General features: G+C 43.3%; 1 long non-coding RNA gene across 4 annotated transcripts in view; it reads left to right on the top strand.

The window, feature by feature from the left end:
- Positions 1-955: 955 nt before the first annotated feature.
- Positions 956-25,939, top strand: part of LOC125751526 (uncharacterized) — a 36,019-nt gene continuing 11,035 nt past the window's right edge. Inside the window, exons 1-2 of one of the 4 annotated variants that reach the window (XR_007400654.1) lie at positions 5,141-5,406; positions 5,829-6,598. This is a non-coding gene — a long non-coding RNA (uncharacterized LOC125751526). Of the gene's footprint in view, positions 1,094-3,774; positions 4,308-5,140; positions 5,407-5,828; positions 6,599-22,791; positions 24,080-25,939 lie in introns of those variants that run through there. The other 3 variants (XR_007400656.1, XR_007400655.1, XR_007400653.1) reach the window with 3 other exon arrangements.

The raw sequence follows: 25,939 nt of genomic DNA, 5'->3' as shown, positions 1-25,939 counted from the left end.
GGATCCAAACTGCCTTCCTTCCCAGTTGGACTAACAGTTGGCTCCACCTGACACTCTATACCATTTAAACCCCAGCTGATCACAGAGCTTATTGCAGGATGTGCGTTTGTTCCTCTCCATGTGTTGTGGGGCTGCATTGCCTAACTCCTATAGTACGGAGAAGGTCATAAACTTGTGTTCTTATGTTTTAATAATTCTGAAATGGGTACGAAATGAGCAGCAGGACGATATAGAGCTAAAAGGTGCGATTTTTCTAGCACTACGATGTAACCCAAGGAGAAAGGCAGCACTGCCTTGCTGAATGTGATTTCTGTGGCAAAAAGATGGTGATATTGCTGGCAAGCGGTCTTTTTATTAAACTCAAATGTAACTCTGTCAAAGTACAATTTTACCAGGGTCCCTGAATTCGCTTGAGATGCTCTGTTAAATGAACCCCCCAGAAGACAGAATGAAGCTGTAATTCATACAGGTGGCAAAACTAAAATGTCTCTTGGTAATTTCATCAGGGCGGTGATGGAATTACAAATGTGCATGTTTTCGGCGAGTGATGGATGAGGTGATATGAAACATGCAGTTGTCTATAATCGCTGCAGCTTCGGGGAAAAGACTAGCATCCCTTTAAAATTCATTTCATTAGGATAGCAGGCAGAGGTCACTGCAGTTTGGACGTGCCAGGAACAGAGGAATAAAGCCAAGTAGAATGTATGGAACTTCCAGTATTTCTGTAATATGTCACAGAGTACGGCATGACTAAACGCACTGCTGAGAAAATGAGCGTAGAGGATTACAGTAGTATAATGCTAATCCCTACTTTATACACTCCATATACGATACACATTTTATATACATTTATTATGTATACATATTTTATATACAGCTCTGGAAACAAGAGACCGCATGTTAGAAAGGCTCTTGTAGCTTTAAGGAACACTGCTGCGTGCAAAGGACTGTGGGTGAACGCGTGACGAGAGCGCGCGGGAGAGCCTGAAGGAGTAGGCAGCACGTCGGCGAGCTGCAGTTTATGTGTAGTTAGTTTAGTTGTTCCTGGCAGTAAATACAGTCACTGGTTTTTATGTATGCGTCACTGACGAATGTAAGTACTAAGTTTATTGATTATAAGTGATAAGTGACGCTGTACTAATTTAGTTTACTTAATTGCGCGGCTAGGTTAACGTGACCTAGCTTGCTTACTGTTACAATTATCGCTGACGAGTGTTCCGTTGTATACCTCGGAAAGATATTTGCGTTTATTTCCCGTCCAATCATTCCCTCTAATACGAATTGCTGCTAATGTAATGTATTGCCGAACTTATCAGTGTTAAGGCGATATGGTACAATTATGCATTATGTTGGTGTATTATGGTAATAACCATTGTAAGCACTGTGGTAATTTGTTTTTCCTGTTTATTTGTTATAGAACCATAAATAAATACAAACTTACTTACCAACCCACTTCGTCTGAGTGTGCATCCAACTGACCTCAAGTAAGATAAGCCAGAGTACAACTAATTGCTCCCCCCTCCTGATTGAGAACGTGTATCTGGTGAAATACGGTCAGCAGCCCCCCCCCATCCTGAATCGTGACTGATATCCCACAGCGAGTACTACCCTCCTGCAGCAACCCCTTACAGTTTCCCAGGGGAGTGTGGCCCCCCTTTCCCACACCGCATCAAATTTTTCAGTTTCACTCATTTCTCAGTTTATGGGTTATGGGTATGAGCCTGTGTAAAATACACATTTTTTTTTTTTGCAAACTCCAGCCTGGCTCTTCTCTGCTTCTCATTCATGAAGGGCTTCTTTCTTGCTTTATGGGTCTTCACCGCTGCTTCTAGGAGCCTGTCCCACCAGTACACTTCACACTTAATGTTTTCCATTCCTTTTGAAGGTCACTTGAGGTCATCCTCCGATTTGTTAGACACTGAGGGATAAGTTGATGGTCATCTCTGGCATTAGAAGGTTGCTTCTGCCCTCTACCTGGCTGGTTTTTGATTTTTCGCAGTGTCTCCTGCTTCTTCCCCCTGTTCTTGTGTACTGCGGTCTTAGAAACTCACGAGCATGGAAGCAGCCTGCCTCACAGTGTAGCCTTCTGCCAGCAGAACCAGAATTTAACAATGCAGATTTTTAAAAAGTATATAGAGTGGTCTCTTAATTTTTTACAGAGCTGTGTATTGTTGCTGTGTATTACAGAGCTTGCGTTCATAGTGGGGTGCCGCAGGGTTCGATTTTAGGACCATTATTGTTCCTAATTTACATAAATGATATGGATACCGATATATACAGTAAAGTGGTGAAATTTGCAGATGACACCAAGGTGGGTGGTGTAGCTGATACTGAATTAGCGGCTCAGCAGCTACAGCGGGATCTTGATTTAATTAATGAGTGGGCCGATACCTGGCAGATGAAATTTAACGTCGATAAATGTAAGGTACTCCATCTAGGGAGCAGAAATATAAAGTACAGGTATTTCATGGGTGTCACTGAAATAAAGGTAGCTGATCATGAGAAAGACCTTGGTGTGTATGTTGATGCTTCCATGTCCCATTCTCGCCAGTGTGGGGAAGCAATAAAAAAGGCCAATAGGATGTTGGGGTATATCTCCAGGTGTGTGGAGTTTAAGTCCAGGGAGGTAATGCTAAGATTATACAATTCCTTGGTGAGACCTCACCTAGAATATTGTGTGCAGGTTTGGTCACCATATCTTAAAAAGGACATTGTGGCCTTAGAAAAGGTGCAGCGTAGGGCCACAAAAATGATTCCTGGTCTTAGAGGAATGTCATACGAGGAACGGTTACTTGAGCTAAATCTGTTCAGTCTCAAGCAAAGGAGACTGAGGGGGGACATGATCCAGGTATATAAGATTCTAGCAGGTTTGGATGCTGTTCAACCAAATAGTTTCTTCAGCATTAGTTTAAATACACGAACTCGTGGCCATAGGTGGAAATTAGCGGGAGAACATTTCAAGCTGGATTTAAGGAAGCACTTCTTTACACAGCGTGTAGTCAGAGTATGGAATAGCCTTCCTGATAATGTAGTGCAAGCTGAATCCTTGGGTTCCTTTAAATCAGAGCTGGATGAGATTTTAACGACTCTGAGCTATTAGTTTAGTTCTCCCCAAGCGAGCTTGATGGGCCGAATAGCCTCCTCTCGTTTGTATAGTTCTTATGTTCTTATGTTTATATGTATCTATTTTATGTTTTGGCTGCATGTTTGAACCTGAGACCAGTTTTCAAATGGAGTCTGTTTCAGAATACTACATTCACACCCCCAAAACCTTCATATCCCAAATACTGCATCATGAAAGGTGAAAATTGGTAGGTTTATGCTGGTGAAATAATGAAAATAGATGCTGCTGCTTTTAAATCATTCACAAGGTTGTTTATTGAAATGGTTTATTGAAAGGCATCTAACAATTTCAAACACATATGGAGATATAATAGACATTCGCCTCAGAATTATATTTTATGTAATTTTATCTTTAAAGTGACCTTATTAAATTTGTTTCCCGAAGTAATAATTTCATCCCACACCCTGAGTGCTTTTGCACGCTGGTTATATGTGCTGTTAGTGTGCTAACAGCATTTTCTACCCAGGGAGTCTGATCGAAACCCAAAATCAAGCTGCTGCTGTGAGCTCCTGCTGAGCACCCTGCTCGGAGGCATGTACACTCGACGGACGCTACGGAGTGTTCCAGTGACCGCCCACTAGTACATATCTGCTAGACTCGACACTCGCCGTACCGTACACCAGACAAAGCATAACACAGTGAGGTGAACAGTGATTTCTATCATCTATATTCTTGTCCTCAGTAGGCGTTATGATGCTGACGTGTCACTGAACGTGTCAGCCAATGTAGTCCATATCTGGTTTGATATCTTACTCCTGGGGATACCTGCATTTCTAGGGACACATTGAACTGCTTATAGACTTTTCCCAGTTTAGACCGTAAACCCGAACTGGACTGTGCATGAGCAGATAAGTATCATTTCCGCTCACTACTGCTTCACGGCAGCTGGGCGATTTCACAAATTGATTAATTGCAGTTTTTTTTTCTTAACAAAGGTTGTACTTAGCACTTATTTGAATTATTGTGTATATATGTGTTTTTAGGGGGCGGCATGGTGGTGCAGTGGTTAGCACTGTTGCCTCACACCTCTGGGACCTGGGTTCGGGTCTCCACCTGGGTCACATGCGTGCAGAGTTTGCATGTTCTCCCCATGTCGTCGTGGGGTTTCCTCTGGGGACTCTGGTTTCCCCCCCACAGTCCAAAAACATGCTGAGGCTAATTGGAGTTACTAATTTGCCCATAGGTGTGCATGTGAGAGTGTGTGAGTGTGCCCTGTGATGGGCTGGCCCCCATCCTGGGTTGTTCCCTGCCTCGTGTCTATTGCTTCCGGGATAGGCTCCGGACCCCCCGTGACCCAGTAGGATAAGCGGTTTGGAGGATGGATGGATAGATATGTGTTTTTAAATTACAAAGATTATTTTATTTAAAGCCTCGTGCCCATTGCTTCTGGGATAGGCTCCGGACCCCCCGCCACCCAGTAGGATAAGCGGTTTGGAAAATAAATGGATGGATGGATGGATTTTATTTAAAAATAGTATTTAGCACGATTTGGCTTATTACAGTTTAATAATATTTTGTAATTATGACATGTTATAATTGTATTTTTAAATAATTTGTACTTAAAAGTCTGTGGTACATTGGGCGGAGCTTAAATTTGGACGTTATTGTTATTATGAATTATGACGTCATAAGAGGGATGGGGAACGTATCCCTTATTCTCATTGGTCGAGTGTTTTCTCCATATACCTTACATTGCCGATAGGGGGCCATATGGTTTGGGTGATAAGGGTTGCTGTTAAACTTTAATAGAATAAAAATACATTACATGTATTTATTTGTGTTATTTTTAATTGCGTTTTTATGGAATAATAAAACATATGGCAGGATGAATGCAAGCTAGCGCATACACATCCAGTGGGGCCCGTCCGGCCACAGGCACGGGCTGTTAGGAGTAGGCACAAGCACCACGGCGTATTTTAAAAGAATGTGGGGATCTGAACAGGCTGGTAGGAGTAGTTGCACGGCACTGGTAATTACACTATATTGGCAACCAATTGAGCCAGGTCATATGACCTACCAGGAAGTTATAAAAGGCTGCCAAGATGGAATCTCATTCTCTTGCTGCTGTGTTTTACAACTGGACATGGGGTGGGTTCTTCTTCCCTGTGGGTAAGGAAAGGAGGAGAGGGTTTGTTTGAGAACTTGAATGTTTAATTTAAATTTTAATTTTACCAGGGTGACTGCTAGCAGCATGTAACTCTTCATGGAGGATGCGAGGTTTGGAATTTTATCATTTGACGTGATCCCCTACGAGCTGCTGGGCTACAGACACTGAGGCTCTGGTAACTTGGGTTATACTGTGGGATTTAAAAGGTTCTATGTTTCTTTGTTGATTGTTTCTTTGTACCTGTAGCATTGGAACGCTTCCTCTTGGTGTTGCTGTGCTGCGAGGGCATTAAGCATTCCTGCAAAGGACCAGACTAGCCACTGTTTTAGGTTTACTTGATAGGCTTGTAAGTTGCAAGTGTAATTTTAGTATTGTATTTTGGGCGGTGGACATCGGACATCATCCACTACTGGCTTCCTCATCTTGCATCATCTACCCTCCCCTTATGTTTGTACATGGGATCTTTCTGTACAAGGCCGGATCCGCACAGGCTTTTGCTCTGCTGTTGGGGTGCCACACTGAGCGGACACTGTACTGTTGTGTGTAGTGTTTGTCGTGTTGCATGATGTGTGGTTTTGCTCTTTTCTTTGTCACCAGGGGCCTCCTGAGCTGAGAGCTGCGCGTGCTGATCTGACCTTACTATCTGGAGGATAGTCAGCTGCCCCCAACCCTGCCAGCAGCCTGTTTTATTTGACTAATTGATTTTACATATTTGTAATAAAGTGGATTGGGTTTTATTTTCATATGCCTTTGTTGTTGTCCCTTTGCGGGGAGGGTTCGAACTTAGCCACGTTACAGAAGGAACATTAGGGGTTCCTCCTGCCCTTACCAGGAGGTGGCGTAGTCAGAGCAGTGTGGGTATTCTGTGCTTTGGGCACCACAAGAAAGCATCGAAATGTTTTAAAGAGAAACTTTAGCGTTGTTTTAAATAGTCAAGGAATAACCCTGTTAATTCTCGTTTAAATAAATTAATGCGAGAGAGTCGGCTCTTCAAAGAAAATACTGTGTGGCTCTACGCGCATGCGCTGCATGAGAGCGAGCCAGAGAGGAGAGCGCATTCGCTAATTTAATCAAGAATTAACCGCGTTATTCCTTGATTCTTGTTGAAATGCTTAGAGCGTTTTAATTTATTCACATTAGCATAAAAGTGCTTCATTATTTAATCCCCTACAACCATGACGTTTATTTGAAATAACAGGCGCTCCGCTGGTGTCGCCATTTTGAAAGGGGCTGGCCACTTCGGTCTATTTCGACCGCTTTTTTCAAACAGACCTGCCGATTATACCCGAGCTCTGGGACTCATTTCGCCTTTTGGCCTATTTCTTCTAAAAATTTGCTGTTTAAAGGCTTTCTTCAACCTAACACTGGTAAATACCGCTAAAGTTTTTCTTCTAATTCTTTAAGCATGTTGATTAAATTAAAAAAGTGCTTTTTTAAAACGACGTGCTGTATATTGGTTTCGCTTGTGCTTGTCTAAACTCGGCATTTGCTCTTCTGCTTCTTTCGGGCATGTTTGTACTTGTTAAAATTCAACCAAAAATAAAACAAAGCAATTAAAGCCAAGCAGTTGCTCAAATTCTGCCGTAGCGATTGAAGAACTTTTGTCGGAAGTTGGATTCGAACCCACGCCTTACTTCGGAGAACAGAATACCCCTTACTTTGAAAGGCCATTTTCGCTGCGCAGGAGGCTTTAGACCGCTCGGCCATGTGGCAGTTTCCAGTTGAACCCTAAGGAGTAGGTTAAGTCCAGCCTTGGCTTCCAAGCTGACGTTTTTCTACATATGTGCTTGTGTATCATGGACAGTAAGAGGGGGCAGGCAAGGAGAGAATATCTCTCTTTGGGGATCAATAGAGTGTTGTTATTATAACGTCTAAAACGTATGATGGTCTGTCGATAAATCTATAACAATATCAATGAAGTCAATGTTTATGTAAAGAAATCAGAATTCAGGAAAAGCCAGGGGCCGGACCGGAGTGTAGGGGGCGTGGCCAGAGACAGCCTGCTGACTGTTCCAAATCATGGGTGCATGTTACAAGTCCGGAACATATTTTAACTTAGTACTAACTTAGCATCATATTTGATCTGATTCGACTGAATATCCCAGGTTTCCATCTCTCATGCATCTGGTGTGACGTGTTTGTCAGACTCTCAGGCTGGCGCAAAGAAATCTTACGGGAATTGAACGTCTCACTCCGGTCAGCTGAGCAAAGTTGGTAACCTTGGTATTGTGTGTAGGAGATTCGGTATAACTATAATTTCGTTCTCCATTTACATGCCCGTAGTGTCTTTAAGTGTTATGTAGTTTTGCCTGAAACGCAAAAATAAAACAAAGCAATTAAAACCAGATAGTTGCTCAAATTCTGCTGTAGCGATTGAAGAACTTTTGTCGGAAGTTGGATTCGAACCCACGCCTTACTTCGGAGAACAGAATACCCCTTACTTTGAAAGGCCATTTTCGCTGCGCAGGAGGCTTTAGACCGCTCGGCCATGGGGCAGTTTCCAGTTGAACCCTAAGGAGTAGGTTAAGTCCAGCCTTGGCTTCCAAGCTGACGTTTTTCTACATATGTGCTCGTGTATCATGGACAGTAAGAGGGGGCAGGCAAGGAGAGAATATCTCTCTCTCTTTGGGGATCAATAGAGTGTTGTTATTATAACGTCTAAAACGTATGATGGTCTGTCGATAAATCAATAACAATATCAATGAAGTCAATGTTTATGTTAGGAAATCAGAATTCAGGAAAAGCCAGGGGCCGGACCGGAGTGTAGGGGGCGTGGCCAGAGACAGCCTGCTGACTGTTCCAAATCATGGGTGCATGTTACAAGTCCGGAACATATTTTAACTTAGTACTAACTTAGCATCATATTTGATCTGATTCGACTGAATATCCCAGGTTTCCATCTCTCATGCATCTGGTGTGACGTGTTTGTCAGACTCTCAGGCTGGCGCAAAGAAATCTTACGGGAATTGAACGTCTCACTCCGGTCAGCTGAGCAAAGTTGGTAACCTTGGTATTGTGTGTAGGAGATTCGGTATAACTATAATTTCGTTCTCCATTTACATGCCGGAAGTGTCTTTAAGTGTTATGTAGTTTTGCCTGAAACGCAAAAATAAAACAAAGCAATTAAAGCCAGATAGTTGCTCAAATTCTGCTGTAGCGATTGAAGAACTTTTGTCGGAAGTTGGATTCGAACCCACGCCTTACTTCGGAGAACAGAATACCCCTTACTTTGAAAGGCCATTTTCGCTGCGCAGGAGGCTTTAGACCGCTCGGCCATGGGGCAGTTTCCAGTTGAACCCTAAGGAGTAGGTTAAGTCCAGCCTTGGCTTCCAAGCTGACGTTTTTCTACATATGTGCTTGTGTATCATGGACAGTAAGAGGGGGCAGGCAAGGAGAGAATATCTCTCTCTCTTTGGGGATCAATAGAGTGTTGTTATTATAACGTCTAAAACGTATGATGGTCTGTCGATAAATCTATAACAATATCAATGAAGTCAATGTTTATGTAAAGAAATCAGAATTCAGGAAAAGCCAGGGGCCGGACCGGAGTGTAGGGGGCGTGGCCAGAGACAGCCTGCTGACTGTTCCAAATCATGGGTGCATGTTACAAGTCCGGAACATATTTTAACTTAGTACTAACTTAGCATCATATTTGATCTGATTCGACTGAATATCCCAGGTTTCCATCTCTCATGCATCTGGTGTGACGTGTTTGTCAGACTCTCAGGCTGGCGCAAAGAAATCTTACGGGAATTGAACGTCTCACTCCGGTCAGCTGAGCAAAGTTGGTAACCTTGGTATTGTGTGTAGGAGATTCGGTATAACTATAATTTCGTTCTCCATTTACATGCCCGTAGTGTCTTTAAGTGTTATGTAGTTTTGCCTGAAACGCAAAAATAAAACAAAGCAATTAAAACCAGATAGTTGCTCAAATTCTGCTGTAGCGATTGAAGAACTTTTGTCGGAAGTTGGATTCGAACCCACGCCTTACTTCGGAGAACAGAATACCCCTTACTTTGAAAGGCCATTTTCGCTGCGCAGGAGGCTTTAGACCGCTCGGCCATGGGGCAGTTTCCAGTTGAACCCTAAGGAGTAGGTTAAGTCCAGCCTTGGCTTCCAAGCTGACGTTTTTCTACATATGTGCTTGTGTATCATGGACAGTAAGAGGGGGCAGGCAAGGAGAGAATATCTCTCTCTCTTTGGGGATCAATAGAGTGTTGTTATTATAACGTCTAAAACGTATGATGGTCTGTCGATAAATCTATAACAATATCAATGAAGTCAATGTTTATGTAAAGAAATCAGAATTGAGGAAAAGCCAGGGGCCGGACCGGAGTGTAGGGGGCGTGGCCAGAGACAGCCTGCTGACTGTTCCAAATCATGGGTGCATGTTACAAGTCCGGAACATATTTTAACTTAGTACTAACTTAGCATCATATTTGATCTGATTCGACTGAATATCCCAGGTTTCCATCTCTCATGCATCTGGTGTGACGTGTTTGTCAGACTCTCAGGCTGGCGCAAAGAAATCTTACGGGAATTGAACGTCTCACTCCGGTCAGCTGAGCAAAGTTGGTAACCTTGGTATTGTGTGTAGGAGATTCGGTATAACTATAATTTCGTTCTCCATTTACATGCCCGTAGTGTCTTTAAGTGTTATGTAGTTTTGCCTGAAACGCAAAAATAAAACAAAGCAATTAAAACCAGATAGTTGCTCAAATTCTGCTGTAGCGATTGAAGAACTTTTGTCGGAAGTTGGATTCGAACCCACGCCTTACTTCGGAGAACAGAATACCCCTTACTTTGAAAGGCCATTTTCGCTGCGCAGGAGGCTTTAGACCGCTCGGCCATGGGGCAGTTTCCAGTTGAACCCTAAGGAGTAGGTTAAGTCCAGCCTTGGCTTCCAAGCTGACGTTTTTCTACATATGTGCTCGTGTATCATGGACAGTAAGAGGGGGCAGGCAAGGAGAGAATATCTCTCTCTCTTTGGGGATCAATAGAGTGTTGTTATTATAACGTCTAAAACGTATGATGGTCTGTCGATAAATCAATAACAATATCAATGAAGTCAATGTTTATGTAAAGAAATCAGAATTCAGGAAAAGCCAGGGGCCGGACCGGAGTGTAGGGGGCGTGGCCAGAGACAGCCTGCTGACTGTTCCAAATCATGGGTGCATGTTACAAGTCCGGAACATATTTTAACTTAGTACTAACTTAGCATCATATTTGATCTGATTCGACTGAATATCCCAGGTTTCCATCTCTCATGCATCTGGTGTGACGTGTTTGTCAGACTCTCAGGCTGGCGCAAAGAAATCTTACGGGAATTGAACGTCTCACTCCGGTCAGCTGAGCAAAGTTGGTAACCTTGGTATTGTGTGTAGGAGATTCGGTATAACTATAATTTCGTTCTCCATTTACATGCCGGAAGTGTCTTTAAGTGTTATGTAGTTTTGCCTGAAACGCAAAAAATAAAACAAAGCAATTAAAGCCAAGCAGTTGCTCAAATTCTGCCGTAGCGATTGAAGAACTTTTGTCGGAAGTTGGATTCGAACCCACGCCTTACTTCGGAGAACAGAATACCCCTTACTTTGAAAGGCCATTTTCGCTGCGCAGGAGGCTTTAGACCGCTCGGCCATGGGGCAGTTTCCAGTTGAACCCTAAGGAGTAGGTTAAGTCCAGCCTTGGCTTCCAAGCTGACGTTTTTCTACATATGTGCTTGTGTATCATGGACAGTAAGAGGGGGCAGGCAAGGAGAGAATATCTCTCTCTCTTTGGGGATCAATAGAGTGTTGTTATTATAACGTCTAAAACGTATGATGGTCTGTCGATAAATCAATAACAATATCAATGAAGTCAATGTTTATGTAAAGAAATCAGAATTCAGGAAAAGCCAGGGGCCGGACCGAGTGTAGGGGGCGTGGCCAGAGACAGCCTGCTGACTGTTCCAAATCATGGGTGCATGTTACAAGTCCGGAACATATTTTAACTTAGTACTAACTTAGCATCATATTTGATCTGATTCGACTGAATATCCCAGGTTTCCATCTCTCATGCATCTGGTGTGACGTGTTTGTCAGACTCTCAGGCTGGCGCAAAGAAATCTTACGGGAATTGAACGTCTCACTCCGGTCAGCTGAGCAAAGTTGGTAACCTTGGTATTGTGTGTAGGAGATTCGGTATAACTATAATTTCGTTCTCCATTTACATGCCGGAAGTGTCTTTAAGTGTTATGTAGTTTTGCCTGAAACGCAAAAATAAAACAAAGCAATTAAAGCCAGATAGTTGCTCAAATTCTGCTGTAGCGATTGAAGAACTTTTGTCGGAAGTTGGATTCGAACCCACGCCTTACTTCGGAGAACAGAATACCCCTTACTTTGAAAGGCCATTTTCGCTGCGCAGGAGGCTTTAGACCGCTCGGCCATGGGGCAGTTTCCAGTTGAACCCTAAGGAGTAGGTTAAGTCCAGCCTTGGCTTCCAAGCTGACGTTTTTCTACATATGTGCTCGTGTATCATGGACAGTAAGAGGGGGCAGGCAAGGAGAGAATATCTCTCTCTCTTTGGGGATCAATAGAGTGTTGTTATTATAACGTCTAAAACGTATGATGGTCTGTCGATAAATCTATAACAATATCAATGAAGTCAATGTTTATGTAAAGAAATCAGAATTCAGGAAAAGCCAGGGGCCGGACCGGAGTGTAGGGGGCGTGGCCAGAGACAGCCTGCTGACTGTTCCAAATCATGGGTGCATGTTACAAGTCCGGAACATATTTTAACTTAGTACTAACTTAGCATCATATTTGATCTGATTCGACTGAATATCCCAGGTTTCCATCTCTCATGCATCTGGTGTGACGTGTTTGTCAGACTCTCAGGCTGGCGCAAAGAAATCTTACGGGAATTGAACGTCTCACTCCGGTCAGCTGAGCAAAGTTGGTAACCTTGGTATTGTGTGTAGGAGATTCGGTATAACTATAATTTCGTTCTCCATTTACATGCCGGAAGTGTCTTTAAGTGTTATGTAGTTTTGCCTGAAACGCAAAAATAAAACAAAGCAATTAAAGCCAGATAGTTGCTCAAATTCTGCTGTAGCGATTGAAGAACTTTTGTCGGAAGTTGGATTCGAACCCACGCCTTACTTCGGAGAACAGAATACCCCTTACTTTGAAAGGCCATTTTCGCTGCGCAGGAGGCTTTAGACCGCTCGGCCATGGGGCAGTTTCCAGTTGAACCCTAAGGAGTAGGTTAAGTCCAGCCTTGGCTTCCAAGCTGACGTTTTTCTACATATGTGCTCGTGTATCATGGACAGTAAGAGGGGGCAGGCAAGGAGAGAATATCTCTCTCTCTTTGGGGATCAATAGAGTGTTGTTATTATAACGTCTAAAACGTATGATGGTCTGTCGATAAATCTATAACAATATCAATGAAGTCAATGTTTATGTAAAGAAATCAGAATTCAGGAAAAGCCAGGGGCCGGACCGGAGTGTAGGGGGCGTGGCCAGAGACAGCCTGCTGACTGTTCCAAATCATGGGTGCATGTTACAAGTCCGGAACATATTTTAACTTAGTACTAACTTAGCATCATATTTGATCTGATTCGACTGAATATCCCAGGTTTCCATCTCTCATGCATCTAGTGTGACGTGTTTGTCAGACTCTCAGGCTGGCGCAAAGAAATCTTACGGGAATTGAACGTCTCACTCCGGTCAGCTGAGCAAAGTTGGTAACCTTGGTATTGTGTGTAGGAGATTCGGTATAACTATAATTTCGTTCTCCATTTACATGCCGGAAGTGTCTTTAAGTGTTATGTAGTTTTGCCTGAAACGCAAAAATAAAACAAAGCAATTAAAGCCAGATAGTTGCTCAAATTCTGCTGTAGCGATTGAAGAACTTTTGTCGGAAGTTGGATTCGAACCCACGCCTTACTTCGGAGAACAGAATACCCCTTACTTTGAAAGGCCATTTTCGCTGCGCAGGAGGATTTAGACCGCTCGGCCATGGGGCAGTTTCCAGTTGAACCCTAAGGAGTAGGTTAAGTCCAGCCTTGGCTTCCAAGCTGACGTTTTTCTACATATGTGCTCGTGTATCATGGACAGTAAGAGGGGGCAGGCAAGGAGAGAATATCTCTCTCTCTTTGGGGATCAATAGAGTGTTGTTATTATAACGTCTAAAACGTATGATGGTCTGTCGATAAATCTATAACAATATCAATGAAGTCAATGTTTATGTAAAGAAATCAGAATTCAGGAAAAGCCAGGGGCCGGACCGGAGTGTAGGGGGCGTGGCCAGAGACAGCCTGCTGACTGTTCCAAATCATGGGTGCATGTTACAAGTCCGGAACATATTTTAACTTAGTACTAACTTAGCATCATATTTGATCTGATTCGACTGAATATCCCAGGTTTCCATCTCTCATGCATCTGGTGTGACGTGTTTGTCAGACTCTCAGGCTGGCGCAAAGAAATCTTACGGGAATTGAACGTCTCACTCCGGTCAGCTGAGCAAAGTTGGTAACCTTGGTATTGTGCGTAGGAGATTCGGTATAACTATAATTTCGTTCTCCATTTACATGCCGGAAGTGTCTTTAAGTGTTATGTAGTTTTGCCTGAAACGCAAAAATAAAACAAAGCAATTAAAGCCAGATAGTTGCTCAAATTCTGCTGTAGCGATTGAAGAACTTTTGTCGGAAGTTGGATTCGAACCCACGCCTTACTTCGGAGAACAGAATACCCCTTACTTTGAAAGGCCATTTTCGCTGCGCAGGAGGCTTTAGACCGCTCGGCCATGGGGCAGTTTCCAGTTGAACCCTAAGGAGTAGGTTAAGTCCAGCCTTGGCTTCCAAGCTGACGTTTTTCTACATATGTGCTCGTGTATCATGGACAGTAAGAGGGGGCAGGCAAGGAGAGAATATCTCTCTCTCTTTGGGGATCAATAGAGTGTTGTTATTATAACGTCTAAAACGTATGATGGTCTGTCGATAAATCTATAACAATATCAATGAAGTCAATGTTTATGTAAAGAAATCAGAATTCAGGAAAAGCCAGGGGCCGGACCGGAGTGTAGGGGGCGTGGCCAGAGACAGCCTGCTGACTGTTCCAAATCATGGGTGCATGTTACAAGTCCGGAACATATTTTAACTTAGTACTAACTTAGCATCATATTTGATCTGATTCGACTGAATATCCCAGGTTTCCATCTCTCACGCATCTGGTGTGACGTGTTTGTCAGACTCTCAGGCTGGCGCAAAGAAATCTTACGGGAATTGAACGTCTCACTCCGGTCAGCTGAGCAAAGTTGGTAACCTTGGTATTGTGTGTAGGAGATTCGGTATAACTATAATTTCGTTCTCCATTTACATGCCCGTAGTGTCTTTAAGTGTTATGTAGTTTTGCCTGAAACGCAAAAATAAAACAAAGCAATTAAAACCAGATAGTTGCTCAAATTCTGCTGTAGCGATTGAAGAACTTTTGTCGGAAGTTGGATTCGAACCCACGCCTTACTTCGGAGAACAGAATACCCCTTACTTTGAAAGGCCATTTTCGCTGCGCAGGAGGCTTTAGACCGCTCGGCCATGGGGCAGTTTCCAGTTGAACCCTAAGGAGTAGGTTAAGTCCAGCCTTGGCTTCCAAGCTGACGTTTTTCTACATATGTGCTCGTGTATCATGGACAGTAAGAGGGGGCAGGCAAGGAGAGAATATCTCTCTCTCTTTGGGGATCAATAGAGTGTTGTTATTATAACGTCTAAAACGTATGATGGTCTGTCGATAAATCAATAACAATATCAATGAAGTCAATGTTTATGTAAAGAAATCAGAATTCAGGAAAAGCCAGGGGCCGGACCGGAGTGTAGGGGGCGTGGCCAGAGACAGCCTGCTGACTGTTCCAAATCATGGGTGCATGTTACAAGTCCGGAACATATTTTAACTTAGTACTAACTTAGCATCATATTTGATCTGATTCGACTGAATATCCCAGGTTTCCATCTCTCATGCATCTGGTGTGACGTGTTTGTCAGACTCTCAGGCTGGCGCAAAGAAATCTTACGGGAATTGAACGTCTCACTCCGGTCAGCTGAGCAAAGTTGGTAACCTTGGTATTGTGCGTAGGAGATTCGGTATAACTATAATTTCGTTCTCCATTTACATGCCGGAAGTGTCTTTAAGTGTTATGTAGTTTTGCCTGAAACGCAAAAATAAAACAAAGCAATTAAAGCCAGATAGTTGCTCAAATTCTGCTGTAGCGATTGAAGAACTTTTGTCGGAAGTTGGATTCGAACCCACGCCTTACTTCGGAGAACAGAATACCCCTTACTTTGAAAGGCCATTTTCGCTGCGCAGGAGGCTTTAGACCGCTCGGCCATGGGGCAGTTTCCAGTTGAACCCTAAGGAGTAGGTTAAGTCCAGCCTTGGCTTCCAAGCTGACGTTTTTCTACATATGTGCTCGTGTATCATGGACAGTAAGAGGGGGCAGGCAAGGAGAGAATATCTCTCTCTCTTTGGGGATCAATAGAGTGTTGTTATTATAACGTCTAAAACGTATGATGGTCTGTCGATAAATCTATAACAATATCAATGAAGTCAATGTTTATGTAAAGAAATCAGAATTCAGGAAAAGCCAGGGGCCGGACCGGAGTGTAGGGGGCGTGGCCAGAGACAGCCTGCTGACTGTTCCAAATCATGGGTGCATGTTACAAGTCCGGAACATATTTTAACTTAGTACTAACTTAGCATCATATTTGATCTGATTCGACTGAATATCCCAGGTTTCCATCTCTCACGCATCTGGTGTGACGTGTTTGTCAGACTCTCAGGCTGGCGCAAAGAAATCTTACGGGAATTGAACGTCTCACTCCGGTCAGCTGAGCAAAGTTGGTAACCTTGGTATTGTGTGTAGGAGATTCGGTATAACTATAATTTCGTTCTCCATTTACATGCCCGTAGTGTCTTTAAGTGTTATGTAGTTTTGCCTGAAACGCAAAAATAAAACAAAGCAATTAAAACCAGATAGTTGCTCAAATTCTGCTGTAGCGATTGAAGAACTTTTGTCGGAAGTTGGATTCGAACCCACGCCTTACTTCGGAGAACAGAATACCCCTTACTTTGAAAGGCCATTTTCGCTGCGCAGGAGGCTTTAGACCGCTCGGCCATGGGGCAGTTTCCAGTTGAACCCTAAGGAGTAGGTTAAGTCCAGCCTTGGCTTCCAAGCTGACGTTTTTCTACATATGTGCTCGTGTATCATGGACAGTAAGAGGGGGCAGGCAAGGAGAGAATATCTCTCTCTCTTTGGGGATCAATAGAGTGTTGTTATTATAACGTCTAAAACGTATGATGGTCTGTCGATAAATCAATAACAATATCAATGAAGTCAATGTTTATGTAAAGAAATCAGAATTCAGGAAAAGCCAGGGGCCGGACCGGAGTGTAGGGGGCGTGGCCAGAGACAGCCTGCTGACTGTTCCAAATCATGGGTGCATGTTACAAGTCCGGAACATATTTTAACTTAGTACTAACTTAGCATCATATTTGATCTGATTCGACTGAATATCCCAGGTTTCCATCTCTCATGCATCTGGTGTGACGTGTTTGTCAGACTCTCAGGCTGGCGCAAAGAAATCTTACGGGAATTGAACGTCTCACTCCGGTCAGCTGAGCAAAGTTGGTAACCTTGGTATTGTGCGTAGGAGATTCGGTATAACTATAATTTCGTTCTCCATTTACATGCCGGAAGTGTCTTTAAGTGTTATGTAGTTTTGCCTGAAACGCAAAAATAAAACAAAGCAATTAAAGCCAGATAGTTGCTCAAATTCTGCTGTAGCGATTGAAGAACTTTTGTCGGAAGTTGGATTCGAACCCACGCCTTACTTCGGAGAACAGAATACCCCTTACTTTGAAAGGCCATTTTCGCTGCGCAGGAGGCTTTAGACCGCTCGGCCATGGGGCAGTTTCCAGTTGAACCCTAAGGAGTAGGTTAAGTCCAGCCTTGGCTTCCAAGCTGACGTTTTTCTACATATGTGCTCGTGTATCATGGACAGTAAGAGGGGGCAGGCAAGGAGAGAATATCTCTCTCTCTTTGGGGATCAATAGAGTGTTGTTATTATAACGTCTAAAACGTATGATGGTCTGTCGATAAATCTATAACAATATCAATGAAGTCAATGTTTATGTAAAGAAATCAGAATTCAGGAAAAGCCAGGGGCCGGACCGGAGTGTAGGGGGCGTGGCCAGAGACAGCCTGCTGACTGTTCCAAATCATGGGTGCATGTTACAAGTCCGGAACATATTTTAACTTAGTACTAACTTAGCATCATATTTGATCTGATTCGACTGAATATCCCAGGTTTCCATCTCTCATGCATCTAGTGTGACGTGTTTGTCAGACTCTCAGGCTGGCGCAAAGAAATCTTACGGGAATTGAACGTCTCACTCCGGTCAGCTGAGCAAAGTTGGTAACCTTGGTATTGTGTGTAGGAGATTCGGTATAACTATAATTTCGTTCTCCATTTACATGCCGGAAGTGTCTTTAAGTGTTATGTAGTTTTGCCTGAAACGCAAAAATAAAACAAAGCAATTAAAGCCAGATAGTTGCTCAAATTCTGCTGTAGCGATTGAAGAACTTTTGTCGGAAGTTGGATTCGAACCCACGCCTTACTTCGGAGAACAGAATACCCCTTACTTTGAAAGGCCATTTTCGCTGCGCAGGAGGCTTTAGACCGCTCGGCCATGGGGCAGTTTCCAGTTGAACCCTAAGGAGTAGGTTAAGTCCAGCCTTGGCTTCCAAGCTGACGTTTTTCTACATATGTGCTCGTGTATCATGGACAGTAAGAGGGGGCAGGCAAGGAGAGAATATCTCTCTCTCTTTGGGGATCAATAGAGTGTTGTTATTATAACGTCTAAAACGTATGATGGTCTGTCGATAAATCTATAACAATATCAATGAAGTCAATGTTTATGTAAAGAAATCAGAATTCAGGAAAAGCCAGGGGCCGGACCGGAGTGTAGGGGGCGTGGCCAGAGACAGCCTGCTGACTGTTCCAAATCATGGGTGCATGTTACAAGTCCGGAACATATTTTAACTTAGTACTAACTTAGCATCATATTTGATCTGATTCGACTGAATATCCCAGGTTTCCATCTCTCATGCATCTAGTGTGACGTGTTTGTCAGACTCTCAGGCTGGCGCAAAGAAATCTTACGGGAATTGAACGTCTCACTCCGGTCAGCTGAGCAAAGTTGGTAACCTTGGTATTGTGCGTAGGAGATTCGGTATAACTATAATTTCGTTCTCCATTTACATGCCGGAAGTGTCTTTAAGTGTTATGTAGTTTTGCCTGAAACGCAAAAATAAAACAAAGCAATTAAAGCCAGATAGTTGCTCAAATTCTGCTGTAGCGATTGAAGAACTTTTGTCGGAAGTTGGATTCGAACCCACGCCTTACTTCGGAGAACAGAATACCCCTTACTTTGAAAGGCCATTTTCGCTGCGCAGGAGGCTTTAGACCGTTCGGCCATGGGGCAGTTTCCAGTTGAACCCTAAGGAGTAGGTTAAGTCCAGCCTTGGCTTCCAAGCTGACGTTTTTCTACATATGTGCTCGTGTATCATGGACAGTAAGAGGGGGCAGGCAAGGAGAGAATATCTCTCTCTCTTTGGGGATCAATAGAGTGTTGTTATTATAACGTCTAAAACGTATGATGGTCTGTCGATAAATCAATAACAATATCAATGAAGTCAATGTTTATGTAAAGAAATCAGAATTCAGGAAAAGCCAGGGGCCGGACCGGAGTGTAGGGGGCGTGGCCAGAGACAGCCTGCTGACTGTTCCAAATCATGGGTGCATGTTACAAGTCCGGAACATATTTTAACTTAGTACTAACTTAGCATCATATTTGATCTGATTCGACTGAATATCCCAGGTTTCCATCTCTCATGCATCTGGTGTGACGTGTTTGTCAGACTCTCAGGCTGGCGCAAAGAAATCTTACGGGAATTGAACGTCTCACTCCGGTCAGCTGAGCAAAGTTGGTAACCTTGGTATTGTGTGTAGGAGATTCGGTATAACTATAATTTCGTTCTCCATTTACATGCCGGAAGTGTCTTTAAGTGTTATGTAGTTTTGCCTGAAACGCAAAAATAAAACAAAGCAATTAAAGCCAGATAGTTGCTCAAATTCTGCTGTAGCGATTGAAGAACTTTTGTCGGAAGTTGGATTCGAACCCACGCCTTACTTCGGAGAACAGAATACCCCTTACTTTGAAAGGCCATTTTCGCTGCGCAGGAGGCTTTAGACCGCTCGGCCATGGGGCAGTTTCCAGTTGAACCCTAAGGAGTAGGTTAAGTCCAGCCTTGGCTTCCAAGCTGACGTTTTTCTACATATGTGCTCGTGTATCATGGACAGTAAGAGGGGGCAGGCAAGGAGAGAATATCTCTCTCTCTTTGGGGATCAATAGAGTGTTGTTATTATAACGTCTAAAACGTATGATGGTCTGTCGATAAATCTATAACAATATCAATGAAGTCAATGTTTATGTAAAGAAATCAGAATTCAGGAAAAGCCAGGGGCCGGACCGGAGTGTAGGGGGCGTGGCCAGAGACAGCCTGCTGACTGTTCCAAATCATGGGTGCATGTTACAAGTCCGGAACATATTTTAACTTAGTACTAACTTAGCATCATATTTGATCTGATTCGACTGAATATCCCAGGTTTCCATCTCTCATGCATCTAGTGTGACGTGTTTGTCAGACTCTCAGGCTGGCGCAAAGAAATCTTACGGGAATTGAACGTCTCACTCCGGTCAGCTGAGCAAAGTTGGTAACCTTGGTATTGTGCGTAGGAGATTCGGTATAACTATAATTTCGTTCTCCATTTACATGCCGGAAGTGTCTTTAAGTGTTATGTAGTTTTGCCTGAAACGCAAAAATAAAACAAAGCAATTAAAGCCAGATAGTTGCTCAAATTCTGCTGTAGCGATTGAAGAACTTTTGTCGGAAGTTGGATTCGAACCCACGCCTTACTTCGGAGAACAGAATACCCCTTACTTTGAAAGGCCATTTTCGCTGCGCAGGAGGCTTTAGACCGTTCGGCCATGGGGCAGTTTCCAGTTGAACCCTAAGGAGTAGGTTAAGTCCAGCCTTGGCTTCCAAGCTGACGTTTTTCTACATATGTGCTCGTGTATCATGGACAGTAAGAGGGGGCAGGCAAGGAGAGAATATCTCTCTCTCTTTGGGGATCAATAGAGTGTTGTTATTATAACGTCTAAAACGTATGATGGTCTGTCGATAAATCAATAACAATATCAATGAAGTCAATGTTTATGTAAAGAAATCAGAATTCAGGAAAAGCCAGGGGCCGGACCGGAGTGTAGGGGGCGTGGCCAGAGACAGCCTGCTGACTGTTCCAAATCATGGGTGCATGTTACAAGTCCGGAACATATTTTAACTTAGTACTAACTTAGCATCATATTTGATCTGATTCGACTGAATATCCCAGGTTTCCATCTCTCATGCATCTGGTGTGACGTGTTTGTCAGACTCTCAGGCTGGCGCAAAGAAATCTTACGGGAATTGAACGTCTCACTCCGGTCAGCTGAGCAAAGTTGGTAACCTTGGTATTGTGCGTAGGAGATTCGGTATAACTATAATTTCGTTCTCCATTTACATGCCGGAAGTGTCTTTAAGTGTTATGTAGTTTTGCCTGAAACGCAAAAATAAAACAAAGCAATTAAAGCCAGATAGTTGCTCAAATTCTGCTGTAGCGATTGAAGAACTTTTGTCGGAAGTTGGATTCGAACCCACGCCTTACTTCGGAGAACAGAATACCCCTTACTTTGAAAGGCCATTTTCGCTGCGCAGGAGGCTTTAGACCGCTCGGCCATGGGGCAGTTTCCAGTTGAACCCTAAGGAGTAGGTTAAGTCCAGCCTTGGCTTCCAAGCTGACGTTTTTCTACATATGTGCTCGTGTATCATGGACAGTAAGAGGGGGCAGGCAAGGAGAGAATATCTCTCTCTCTTTGGGGATCAATAGAGTGTTGTTATTATAACGTCTAAAACGTATGATGGTCTGTCGATAAATCTATAACAATATCAATGAAGTCAATGTTTATGTAAAGAAATCAGAATTCAGGAAAAGCCAGGGGCCGGACCGGAGTGTAGGGGGCGTGGCCAGAGACAGCCTGCTGACTGTTCCAAATCATGGGTGCATGTTACAAGTCCGGAACATATTTTAACTTAGTACTAACTTAGCATCATATTTGATCTGATTCGACTGAATATCCCAGGTTTCCATCTCTCATGCATCTGGTGTGACGTGTTTGTCAGACTCTCAGGCTGGCGCAAAGAAATCTTACGGGAATTGAACGTCTCACTCCGGTCAGCTGAGCAAAGTTGGTAACCTTGGTATTGTGTGTAGGAGATTCGGTATAACTATAATTTCGTTCTCCATTTACATGCCGGAAGTGTCTTTAAGTGTTATGTAGTTTTGCCTGAAACGCAAAAATAAAACAAAGCAATTAAAGCCAGATAGTTGCTCAAATTCTGCTGTAGCGATTGAAGAACTTTTGTCGGAAGTTGGATTCGAACCCACGCCTTACTTCGGAGAACAGAATACCCCTTACTTTGAAAGGCCATTTTCGCTGCGCAGGAGGCTTTAGACCGCTCGGCCATGGGGCAGTTTCCAGTTGAACCCTAAGGAGTAGGTTAAGTCCAGCCTTGGCTTCCAAGCTGACGTTTTTCTACATATGTGCTCGTGTATCATGGACAGTAAGAGGGGGCAGGCAAGGAGAGAATATCTCTCTCTCTTTGGGGATCAATAGAGTGTTGTTATTATAACGTCTAAAACGTATGATGGTCTGTCGATAAATCTATAACAATATCAATGAAGTCAATGTTTATGTAAAGAAATCAGAATTCAGGAAAAGCCAGGGGCCGGACCGAGTGTAGGGGGCGTGGCCAGAGACAGCCTGCTGACTGTTCCAAATCATGGGTGCATGTTACAAGTCCGGAACATATTTTAACTTAGTACTAACTTAGCATCATATTTGATCTGATTCGACTGAATATCCCAGGTTTCCATCTCTCATGCATCTGGTGTGACGTGTTTGTCAGACTCTCAGGCTGGCGCAAAGAAATCTTACGGGAATTGAACGTCTCACTCCGGTCAGCTGAGCAAAGTTGGTAACCTTGGTATTGTGTGTAGGAGATTCGGTATAACTATAATTTCGTTCTCCATTTACATGCCGGAAGTGTCTTTAAGTGTTATGTAGTTTTGCCTGAAACGCAAAAAATAAAACAAAGCAATTAAAGCCAAGCAGTTGCTCAAATTCTGCCGTAGCGATTGAAGAACTTTTGTCGGAAGTTGGATTCGAACCCACGCCTTACTTCGGAGAACAGAATACACCTTACTTTGAAAAGCCATTTACGCTGCGTGGGAGGCTTTAGACCGCTCGGCCATGGGGCAGTTTCCAGTTGAACCCTAAGGAGTAGGTTAAGTCCAGCCTTGGCTTCCAAGCTGACGTTTTTCTACATATGTGCTTGTGTATCATGGACAGTAAGAGGGGGCAGGCAAGGAGAGAATTTCAGTTGAACCCTAAGGAGTAGGTTAAATGCTGCACTGTTCAGGTGCAAATGGTAGGTCCCTCTGAATCCCATCTTCACTTTACTCCACCTCCTGTTATTCACAGGTATCTGACTCTCGAATCCGGCTGAAATGATCCCAGTCGATTTTCCAATCTCCGCCTGTTCTATTTGGCAGAATGCACAGCCTGGATCCAAACTGCCTTCCTTCCCAGTTGGACTAACAGTTGGCTCCACCTGACACTCTATACCATTTAAACCCCAGCTGATCACAGAGCTTATTGCAGGATGTGCGTTTGTTCCTCTCCATGTGTTGTGGGGCTGCATTGCCTAACTCCTATAGTACGGAGAAGGTCATAAACTTGTGTTCTTATGTTTTAATAATTCTGAAATGGGTACGAAATGAGCAGCAGGGCGATATAGAGCTAAAAGGTGCGATTTTTCTAGCACTACGATGTAACCCAAGGAGAAAGGCAGCACTGCCTTGCTGAATGTGATTTCTGTGGCAAAAAGATGGTGATATTGCTGGCAAGCGGTCTTTTTATTAAACTCAAATGTAACTCTGTCAAAGTACAATTTTACCAGGGTCCCTGAATTCGCTTGAGATGCTCTGTTAAATGAACCCCCCAGAAGACAGAATGAAGCTGTAATTCATACAGGTGGCAAAACTAAAATGTCTCTTGGTAATTTCATCAGGGCGGTGATGGAATTACAAATGTGCATGTTTTCGGCGAGTGATGGATGAGGTGATATGAAACATGCAGTTGTCTATAATCGCTGCAGCTTCGGGGAAAAGACTAGCATCCCTTTAAAATTCATTTCATTAGGATAGCAGGCAGAGGTCACTGCAGTTTGGACGTGCCAGGAACAGAGGAATAAAGCCAAGTAGAATGTATGGAACTTCCAGTATTTCTGTAATATGTCACAGAGTACGGCATGACTAAACGCACTGCTGAGAAAATGAGCGTAGAGGATTACAGTAGTATAATGCTAATCCCTACTTTATACACTCCATATACGATACACATTTTATATACATTTATTATGTATACATATTTTATATACAGCTCTGGAAACAAGAGACCGCATGTTAGAAAGGCTCTTGTAGCTTTAAGGAACACTGCTGCGTGCAAAGGACTGTGGGTGAACGCGTGACGAGAGCGCGCGGGAGAGCCTGAAGGAGTAGGCAGCACGTCGGCGAGCTGCAGTTTATGTGTAGTTAGTTTAGTTGTTCCTGGCAGTAAATACAGTCACTGGTTTTTATGTATGCGTCACTGACGAATGTAAGTACTAAGTTTATTGATTATAAGTGATAAGTGACGCTGTACTAATTTAGTTTACTTAATTGCGCGGCTAGGTTAACGTGACCTAGCTTGCTTACTGTTACAATTATCGCTGACGAGTGTTCCGTTGTATACCTCGGAAAGATATTTGCGTTTATTTCCCGTCCAATCATTCCCTCTAATACGAATTGCTGCTAATGTAATGTATTGCCGAACTTATCAGTGTTAAGGCGATATGGTACAATTATGCATTATGTTGGTGTATTATGGTAATAACCATTGTAAGCACTGTGGTAATTTGTTTTTCCTGTTTATTTGTTATAGAACCATAAATAAATACAAACTTACTTACCAACCCACTTCGTCTGAGTGTGCATCCAACTGACCTCAAGTAAGATAAGCCAGAGTACAACTAATTGCTCCCCCCTCCTGATTGAGAACGTGTATCTGGTGAAATACGGTCAGCAGGCCCCCCCCCCCTCCTGAATCGTGACTGATATCCCACAGCGAGTACTACCCTCCTGCAGCAACCCCTTACAGTTTCCCAGGGGAGTGTGGCCCCCCTTTCCCACACCGCATCAAATTTTTCAGTTTCACTCATTTCTCAGTTTATGGGTTATGGGTATGAGCCTGTGTAAAATACACATTTTTTTTTTTGCAAACTCCAGCCTGGCTCTTCCCTGCTTCTCATTCATGAAGGGGTTCTTTCTTGCTTTATGGGTCTTCACCGCTGCTTCTAGGAGCCTGTCCCACCAGTACACTTCACACTTAATGTTTTCCATTCCTTTTGAAGGTCACTTGAGGTCATCCTCCGATTTGTTAGACACTGAGGGATAAGTTGATGGTCATCTCTGGCATTCGAAGGTTGCTTCTGCCCTCTACCTGGCTGGTTTTTGATTTTTCGCAGTGTCTCCTGCTTCTTCCCCCTGTTCTTGTGTACTGCGGTCTTAGAAACTCACGAGCATGGAAGCAGCCTGCCTCACAGTGTAGCCTTCTGCCAGCAGAACCAGGATTAAACCAGAATTTAACAATGCAGATTTTTAAAAAGTATATAGAGTGGTCTCTTAATTTTTTACAGAGCTGTGTATTGTTGCTGTGTATTACAGAGCTTGCGTTCATAGTGGGGTGCCGCAGGGTTCGATTTTAGGACCATTATTGTTCCTAATTTACATAAATGATATGGATACCGATATATACAGTAAAGTGGTGAAATTTGCAGATGACACCAAGGTGGGTGGTGTAGCAGATACTGAATTAGCGGCTCAGCAGCTACAGCGGGATCTTGATTTAATTAATGAGTGGGCCGATACCTGGCAGATGAAATTTAACGTCGATAAATGTAAGGTACTCCATCTAGGGAGCAGAAATATAAAGTACAGGTATTTCATGGGTGTCACTGAAATAAAGGTAGCTGATCATGAGAAAGACCTTGGTGTGTATGTTGATGCTTCCATGTCCCATTCTCGCCAGTGTGGGGAAGCAATAAAAAAGGCCAATAGGATGTTGGGGTATATCTCCAGGTGTGTGGAGTTTAAGTCCAGGGAGGTAATGCTAAGATTATACAATTCCTTGGTGAGACCTCACCTAGAATATTGTGTGCAGGTTTGGTCACCATATCTTAAAAAGGACATTGTGGCCTTAGAAAAGGTGCAGCGTAGGGCCACAAAAATGATTCCTGGTCTTAGAGGAATGTCATACGAGGAACGGTTACTTGAGCTAAATCTGTTCAGTCTCAAGCAAAGGAGACTGAGGGGGGACATGATCCAGGTATATAAGATTCTAGCAGGTTTGGATGCTGTTCAACCAAATAGTTTCTTCAGCATTAGTTTAAATACACGAACTCGTGGCCATAGGTGGAAA

Source organism: Brienomyrus brachyistius, chromosome 11 (genome assembly GCF_023856365.1).
Source record: "Brienomyrus brachyistius isolate T26 chromosome 11, BBRACH_0.4, whole genome shotgun sequence".
Classification (NCBI taxonomy): domain Eukaryota; kingdom Metazoa; phylum Chordata; class Actinopteri; order Osteoglossiformes; family Mormyridae; genus Brienomyrus; species Brienomyrus brachyistius.
This window is presented reverse-complemented; position numbering and strand designations above follow the sequence as displayed.